Here is an 8,894-nt window from a genome sequence, read left to right as displayed (position 1 = left end):
CCCCCTCCCACCTCCCTCTCTACCCGCTCCCTCTGGGTCTTCCCAGTGCACCAGGCCCGAGCACTTGTCTCATGCACCCAACATGGGCTGGTGATCTGTTTCACCCTAGATAATATACATGTTTCGATGCTGTTCTCTCTAAACATCCCACCCTCGCCTTCTCCCGCAGAGTCCAAAAGTCTGTTCTGTACATCTGTGTCACTTTTTCTGTTTTGCATATAGGGTTATCGTTACCATCTTTCTAAATTCCATATATATGTGTTAGTATACTGTAATGTTCTTTATCTTTCTGGCTTACTTCACTCTGTATAATGGGCTCCAGTTTCATCCATCTCATTAGAACTGATTCAAATGAATTCTTTTTAATGGCTGAGTAATATTCCATGGTGTATATGTACCATAGCTTCCTTAAAAATATTGAATGCTTCACGAATTTGCGTGTCATCCTTGCGCAGGGGCCATGCTAATCTTCTCTGCATCGTTCCAATTTTAGTATACGTGCTGCCGAAGCGAGCACCCTTAGTCCATTTTTATAGCCAGGGTACAAGAGGCGGGGCGGGGTCTTGCAGGTTGTTTGCTGATTGGGTGAGGCAGGTATACTGGGTGGGGTAAGAGTAAGGCAAATACCTTCTCCCTGTGGGGTAGGGGGGGGAGACAGTTTATACTGCTCAGGAGGACCTGAAATCCGTTAATAGTTACAACATGGCAGAGGGAAGGATGATAAGGGTCTGGTTTTTTTCCATTCCTGATTCCAAGACACTTCTTGGTTTTTTTCTGTTCTTCTGTCCTTAGGACAGCACATTCCTCACTCTCTTTATGTTTAAGGCCAATTCTTTGGCCCCTTTTGATACTCTATGGGCTTCCCTGGTGGCTCAGAGGTGAAAGCATCTGCCTGCAATGCGGGAGACCTGGGTTTGATCTCTGGGTGGGGAAGATCCCCTGGAGAAGGAAATGGCAACCCACTCCACTATTCTTGCCTGGAGAATCCCTTGGATGGAGGAGCCTGGTGGGCTACAGTCCACGGGGTCGCAAAGAGTCAGACACGACTGAGTGACTTCACTTTCACTTTTTGATACTCTGCTCATGTCTACCTACCTACCTATTTCCTTTCTGAGGCACTTGGGAATCCAGTCTCAAGAGAAAAGGGGTGATGACTGCTCTGGCTTCTTCAGGCTGTACAGGGGCATCATGGGGCTCTGGGTTCCCTTTGCCTGCTCTCTGTCAGGGTGCATTTACGGAGGGAGATGAGAGTCTGCAGAATGATAAGGTGGCAGGTTTTAGCATTGTCTGGGTGTTGGCCAGGGAATATTCTTATCATACTACCACTTGGAGATTTGTTATATTCTAGAAGAAATAAACTTCACAAGAAAGTTAAAGGTAATGGCCCAAAGATGAAGAGAAGTAGAAAAGCTGCTGAGGGGCTAGCCAGGAGAACCAGGACCAGACGTTGGTTCGTGGTATTAGAGCTTCTCTAGGTAAGAGAAGATGTAAGAACTTGGGCTCATAAAAATCTTTACCTGAAAACATCCGACTGTCTGAAGGCCAGTTCTTCTAGGTTTTTCCCAGAGAACAGAGTGTCTTATATCTGATCTCCACCCTGAGCTCCTTTCAAGGGATGTCGAAGGTCAGCAGTTTGCCGTGGTCATGACTTAATCTTTGTAGAGGCAGCTGGCAAGTGCCAACTTCCATTCAGCAGGGCCCCTTCATAGCCACACATTTGACCATGCTTTGGGAGCATTTCATGTGGGTGATGCATCTTGATGGAAAGCTGGAGTGATGTTGGGGCTCATGGTTCCACTGAGAGTGATTCTCAGCTGTTCTGGTTCTTTCTGGTGGGAAGTTAATCCAAATCCTAACAATGTTTTTTGTTACACGCATGAATGATGTAAAACTTTGCAACAGCTTTATTCTGGTTAGTGCTTGCCTTGTATTTTTTTCTTAGTATTTGCTTTGCTTTATATTTGTCTTCTGTAAGTTGCAAAGCACTGAATTTTGTTTAATTCCATTTGATGAACTATGCTTTTTAGGAGGTGAGTTTAATGCATTTGGGTTTCCCTGGTGGCTCAGACAGTAAAGAATCTGCCTGTAATGCAGGAGACCCAGGTTCGATCCCTAGGTCAGGAAGATCCCTTGGAGAAGGGAAAGTCTACTCTCTCCAATATTTACGCCTGGAGAATTCCATGGACAGAAGAGCCTGGCAGGCTATAGTTCATGGTGTCAAAAAGAGTTGAACACGACTGAGAGATTTAACACTTTAATGCATTTACATGGTTTTGATTACTCATGTTTTTGGACTTGGTTTACTACGTACTTTTTGATAGTCTATTTGCCATGCTCTTTGCTTATCTCTAACTTTCCCTCCTGACACTCACATTGATCACATTTATTTCACCCATTTTCCCCTTCACTGGTTTGGAAATTTGCTTTTTAATTCTGTTCCTTCTGTGATCCTCATGAGTTCTTAGCATTAGGAATATAAAGCATGAAGTAAAAAGAATTCTCCATCTTTTTTTCTCTAGTGTCAGTCACCCAGATTCATTGCTAATGTTGTGTGCTTGTATTTTATCTCTCATTTCTATGTGTTTGAGACAGGAGGAAAGATTTTCTGCATCAACTTAGTTCTTTGCATTGGCCAGAAGTCTGTTTTTCTGTATCTCAACTGACTTTCTCTCCCCAGCCCATCTCATGAGTGGTAACAGAGAAGGTTTAAGTTCCATCAGTCCCTGAGTTTGTCTTCTACTATCATGTTGTTGTCCTCCTGTGTCCATCTAAGTTCTGGGGTGCACACACACCGTGTACATCCAGAGTGTGGCAGGGGAGCATCTGACCTTGACAGGCAGCTGCCACCACTCAACTGGCCTTCCGACCCCAGTTTAGCATAGGTGTGGTTCTGACTCTGGGTCTCATCATCTCCACCTTCAGACAGACCAGTGCTCTGCCTCCCTCAGTCAGCATCCCCACAATCTGTGGAGGGCGCAGGAGAACACACTTCTCCCACATGGATTCAGATCCGTAGACAGCCCATGGGCTGCTCTGAGTAGATGTGCCCTTGTGGCCACATTGACGCTCCTGCTCCCTGGCCTACCTTGGGGTCTCTGTGTCTCTTTGGGGAGGATTCTGCCACCTGTCTGTTTTCTGAAGCCCAAGCCCTAACCTTATCTCAGAATCCCAGTGCTCTTGGGACCAGACCTGAATGCATGTGGCTGAGACACTCTCAGGGGCTCACAGGAGCATCCAACTCTCTGCTTCTCCCTGGACCACCTCTCTTCCCACCCCAGAGAAGTTTGTTCAGGGGTAGGTGTGCCTGGGTGCCCACACCTGCCCTGAGAAAGGCATGCAGTAAGGGCAAGTGTACCCCATAACCATGCTGTCTGCAAGACTTCGTTGTCTGAACACTCAGAAGCTAATACACAAGTTCTGCGTCCTGTCTGCCTGTCTGTGGCCTCTCTTTCCTGGGGAAGTGGGGGTGGCGCACGTCATTAGCACACATTTGGGTACACGTGTGCAAAGTGCACACACACACACAGTGGTGCACACACAGGTATTCTGACCACTGTATCCTGGACTCTAAGTCACGTCTAGAAATTGAAAGGTGTTTTAGATCAAGAATAAAGCTTGATTTTCCAAACAATGAATAGAATTAGAGCTATATTCCTTAGAGTTTTCCTTTATGCCATATCCGAGAGGATGAGGGCACCTTCATTCTGTCCTCATTGCTTCTGACCCCTTCCTGTGGGCTGGTGGGGAGTCATTTCAACCATTCAGATGTGGGGTGAGGGGGGGCAGAGGACCCACCAGGAGAGGCCTGAACTCATGACGGCCTTCATCCTGGGCTTGTGGGGGAAGTGAGAGGTACAGACAATCGTAATGCTGAAGCTTCTGTCACAATGGTCTCAAAGAAGCAAGTGCAGAATTTGTGCCTGAAATTGAGCTGGCTTTAATAAAGTCTATAATGTATGGCACTGGCTTAGTAGTTGGGCTTGATGTGGGAGACACGTGTGATGAAAAAAGACAGAGAAACCAAGTACTGCATGATCCTGTTCATACATGGAATCCACAAACATTGAATTCATAGAAACAGAGAGTAGATTGGTGGTTACCTGGGGCTTGGAAGTGGTGGAAATGGGGAGATGTTGGTCAAAGGGTATAAGGCCAGTGAGATGAATAAGTTCTGGGGAGCTAATGTACAGCATGGTGCATATTGCTAAGGATACTGTATGGCATATGTAAAAGTTGCTAAGAGAGTAGATCTTAAATTTCTCATCACTAGTAGAAAAGTTTGACCTATGTGAAGTGATGGAGGTGTTAACTAATCTTACATTTCACAATACATACGTGTATTGAATCATTAGGTGGTACACCTGAAACTTACACAACATTGTTTATCAATTACATCCCAATAAAGCTGGATAAACAAATGAATGGATGATGGCTTGTGCTTCCTAGAGCTCCGAAGAAGCAAGGGTTTGTTACATAAAAATGTGGATGGAACTGAGCAGGGTGACTTCATAGATGATTTAAAATGGAGCTGATACACCAAACACATTTACAAACCATGACTTTCAAATTTGGAGCATCTAATCAAGCTCTCACTTTGGAATTGGGCCTCAGCTTGTTTTTTCCATGGTCTCCCAGCATGGGAGAGGCAAGGATATGGTACAGACTGTGCTTCTTTCGTGTATCTGCAGGGTCAAGTGGCCTGGTGGGACCACCTTAGCTGCCAATTCATTTGCTTTGACCCACTCAGCCCCATGTCTCTGTAGATGATGAAAACCCAGGGCATGAATGACTAGAGATGAGTTTGTCATCTGCGTGTCATGCTCCTGGCTGCAGGACCCTGCTGGCTGCGTCCCCACCTGGTGATGGAGCCTGACCCTGTGGGCGGGGGCAGCTGCCCCTGTGGCCACGGGGAGCTCTCAGCACAGCACTTTCTTGGAAAAGTGATTCTATTTTCAAACGCTGGCACGGGACTCTTCCTGATCGCAATGCTTCTAATTAGTCTGAGAAAACAAATAGCTCTTCCGTCAGGGGAAAATTTTTGAGTGGCAGCTAGTTATCACCCTGTAGCCCCAGCGGCTGAGACAGTCTTGGGCACTTATGTCTTGCCAAGGAGCTTCCTGGGCCTCGCTCTGTATCTGCTGCCTCAGTTCCTGCCTCCACTCACAGGTACCTTTGCCATACCTGCATCAACTCAGACCCTGTTTTTTCTCTCCTGAAGGATGGTGTGATTCATAAGTTTACGTGTCAACTTGGTTAGGCCATGTTGCCCAGATATGTGGTCAAACACCAGCCTAGATGATGCTGTGAAGATATTTTTTAGATGAAATTAACATTTGACTCTGAATAAAGTAGATGACTATAAAATATGGGTAGGTTTCGTCCGATCAGTTGATGTCCTTGAGAGAAAAGACCAGGGCCCCTTGAAGAAGAGAAAATTCTACTCCAGACCTGGGCTGCAGCATTAGCTCTCCCCTGTGTCTCTAGCCTACTGCCTGGTCTGCAGAGTTTAGCCTGGCCAGTTCCGACAATTTTGTTGTTCAAAAACTCAGTCGTCTCTGACTCTTTGTGACCCCGTGAACTGCAGCATACCATCATTCCCTGTCCTTCAGTATCTCCTGGAGCAATAGCATGAGCCAATTTCTTAAAACAAATATTCCCCCATATGTATACATGACATACACACCTATAGGATGTGTACACACACACAAACACACACACACATTTTTGACCCATTGGTTGTTTAGGAGTGTGTTGTTGAGAGAGTCAATTCCTAGGCAGGTTGATAAGAAGTCCGGGGGTCCCCGAGGAGAGAGAGGTCTGGGGTTCTCGAGGAGGAGATAAGGGTCTGGAATTCTCAAGGAGGAAAGGACATTTTTTTTTCCCTCTCTACATTCCTTAGTCTTAGCCACATAAAACGTTTTTTTCCTTAAACTCAGAACTGATGATTACACAACAAACAACTCAGTTTAAACTCTGTACTAAGGATTATATAACAGCAATGTATCCTGCTTGAGGACAGTTTTTCCTTCCTGAAAAACTTCTGGCTAATCCTGTTATCTTAAAATGTAAATTATGGGAGTGGGTCTAGTAAGATCTTTACAACCTGAGACATTCCTTTGATTTATTGTAATAATTAATTAAAAAGTATATAGCTCCCTTGCTAACACTAGCAAGGGGGGCACTCTCCTTCCCCCTTCTGACGTCTATGTTAGAAGCTTTCTCTGTCCCTTCTCACTTTAATAAAACTCTGCTACACAAAAGCTCTTGAGTGATCAAGCCTGGTCCCTGGTCCCGAAATCTTCTTCGGAGATCACGAATCCGACATCGTTCACCATAAGCTATCATTGTTTAATTTCCACATATTCCAATTTTTCTCCTTTTCTTTATTTCTAGTTTCATACCATTGTGATTGTAAAAGACACTTGGTATGATTTTAATTGTCTTTTATTGTTGTTTTGTGACCTAATATACGATCTATTCTGGAGAGTGTCCCATCTGCGCTTGAGAAGAATGTGTACTCTGTCGCTGTTGGATGGAATATCTGTTAGGTTTTCTGTCTGGATGATCCACCCACTTTTGCAAGTGGGTATTGAAGTCTTCCGCTATTATGGATTTTATTTTTCTCCCTGGAGATTCTTTATACCTGCTTAATTGATTTAGGTGCTTTTTCATCAGGTGTATCTATAGTTACAATTGTTATATCCCCTTGACAAATTAATTCCCTTATTATGTAATGACTTTGCTGTAGTTACCATTTTCCTTTTTTGGCTAAACATTTATTTTGTCTGATACTAGCAGAGCCACCCCTGATGTCTTTTGGTTTTCATTTAGGTGGAATATATTTTCTATCCCTTTTCTTTGAGCCCAGGTGCCCTTGATGCTGAAATGAGACTCTTGTAGGTAGTCCCCTCATGTAGGGGAATGTTTGGCTTGTGGTGAAGGTGAAAAGGGCTGTCTGGGATGACAGAAGGTTGTTTTCATGGGCTGTGGGGGAATTTGCTGCTCCTAATGCCTCACTCACTGTCCCTGGAAACCTCAGGATCTGGGAGATGAAATCGGGTTGGAGAAGAGCCCTCTCAGTCTACCCCCTTGTCCATCTGATTCATCCTATTACCCTTGGTTCCACCTACCCTCCCCTAAAAGGCAGGAGTTCCTGTCCAGCTGGCCAGATTGGAGCCCCTGATAAAGCCAGGGTTGATTCTTCTGTCATCAAAGCATAAAAGCTGATGTGCGTTTGTGAATGCTCTCTTTCTCTCTCTCCATCTCTTCTCAATCTTGGATTCTGGAGGGAGAGAGCAGACCCTGTGCCCTGGGTGATTTAAGTCACTCTCCTGTTCACTTTTATTTTCGTCTATCCATCACCTCTTTGGGGGACTGTACATTCATCCCTAGTATGTGGTTCATGTACCCATCTCAGGACCAGGTTGGGCGCGTGCTTGGGCATGGCCAGTGAGAGTGCTGCATTCCTCAGCCACAGCGATTGGCTCAGGGGTGAAACAGGACCCAAATCAGGACCATCAGAGCCAACACAAGAGTGCTGCCAAAAGTATCGGAGGAAGTGCTCCTCTCTCTTTCAGAGATGGCTGGAGCTGAGGACCAAGGAAGTCAGAGGTTGCTGGGAGCCCTCTTTGTCAGCAGCTGGAGGGAGCATCCTGAGGATGAGGGTCCAAGCAGGGAAGGGAGGAAGGGGGTGGAAAAGAGAGAGGGAGACAAGGGATGAGGATGGGGGGAGAGACGGGGAGAGGAAGAGATGGTAAAGCCAATATATTCCACCCCCGCTTTTTTGTTCTAGTTTGTGTTTTCTTAAACTGGTTTGTGTCCTGAGTAAAGCTCCCCGTGTCCCCGTCCAGCTTCCCCAGTGAGGCCTCCCTGGATTGCTGGTCTGATCTGTGCTCTCAGTTGGGCTGTGTTTCTGCCTGGGATCAGGTTTGGAGGAGGGACTGGGGCAGTGGAGCCCAGCCTTCTGGTTTCCTGCTTTAAGTCCCTCTAATACTGTCAGAACTCCCCTGCCCCCCACCCCCAGCACATCTCACTGACCTTTCCCAGGAGCCCGCAGGAGCACCCTTCCCCTTTCCACTTGCATGGACGAGAGTCCCCCAGAGGCACTGGGGCAAGTCCCTTCTCCTGGTCATGCTCCCTGCAGCCTCCACGCAGGGACCTGCACCCCAGGCAGAGGGGCAGGGTCAGCCTGTGAGAGGAAGGGACATCTGGGCTTTCGTTGCAGCTGTCCTGCGACTTCCCGTGTGGTCAGGACCTGGTCACCTGCTCTGCCTCACGGTGTCTACCCTGGAGGCTTGGGATCCACAGCTTTGGAGAGCTTTCCTATAACATCTATCATTCTCATCTCATCCATCTGGATGTAGAGGAATCACATTTGGCCTTTGGCAGTTTCTGGGCAGTCTGGTCTTTGGCACAGCTCCCATATGGCTGCGAGGGACTTCAGAGGACCTGTGTCTGGGGCTGAGGACACATTTTCTGAGTGTAGCTGGAATGGGGGTGGCAGGCAAGAGCCTCTAGTACAGGGTGACTGACCTGCTGAATTTCTGCCTGGCCTAGGGCCAGTCAACCCCAGGCCACCATCAGCAAACCCTGGGAATGGGAACACAGGAACCCATGGCCAGGCATGTGACAAGGCACCAGGAAGGGGAGACACAGCACTCCTGCCTTAAGCTCTCCCACTGGGCGCTTCCCAGCTCTCATCTTACATAAACCCAAGGTGCCGTCAGCATCCAGAAGTTAAACTGAGGCAATTTGTGGAATAGCTTCAGTCTATATACCCATTTGAATGCAGAGTTCCAAAGAATAGCCAGGAGAGATAAGAAAGCCTTCCTCAGCGATCAATGCAAAGAATTAGAGGAACACTATAGAATGGGAAAGACTAGAGATCTCTTCAA

General features: G+C 46.7%; 1 non-coding gene across 1 annotated transcript; it reads right to left on the bottom strand.

Moving 5' to 3' along the window:
• Positions 1–410: 410 nt before the first annotated feature.
• On the bottom strand, positions 411–517 carry LOC122674937. The gene has a single exon (XR_006335101.1). It is a non-coding gene; the product is annotated as a U6 spliceosomal RNA (small nuclear RNA).
• Between the last annotated feature and the right edge of the window lie 8,377 nt (positions 518–8,894).

The sequence above is a fragment of the Cervus elaphus genome, chromosome 18, assembly GCF_910594005.1.
Source record: "Cervus elaphus chromosome 18, mCerEla1.1, whole genome shotgun sequence".
Taxonomy (NCBI): Eukaryota; Metazoa; Chordata; class Mammalia; order Artiodactyla; family Cervidae; genus Cervus; species Cervus elaphus.
The sequence above is the reverse complement of the archived record's forward strand: the minus strand, read 5'-3'. Positions and strand labels throughout refer to the sequence as shown.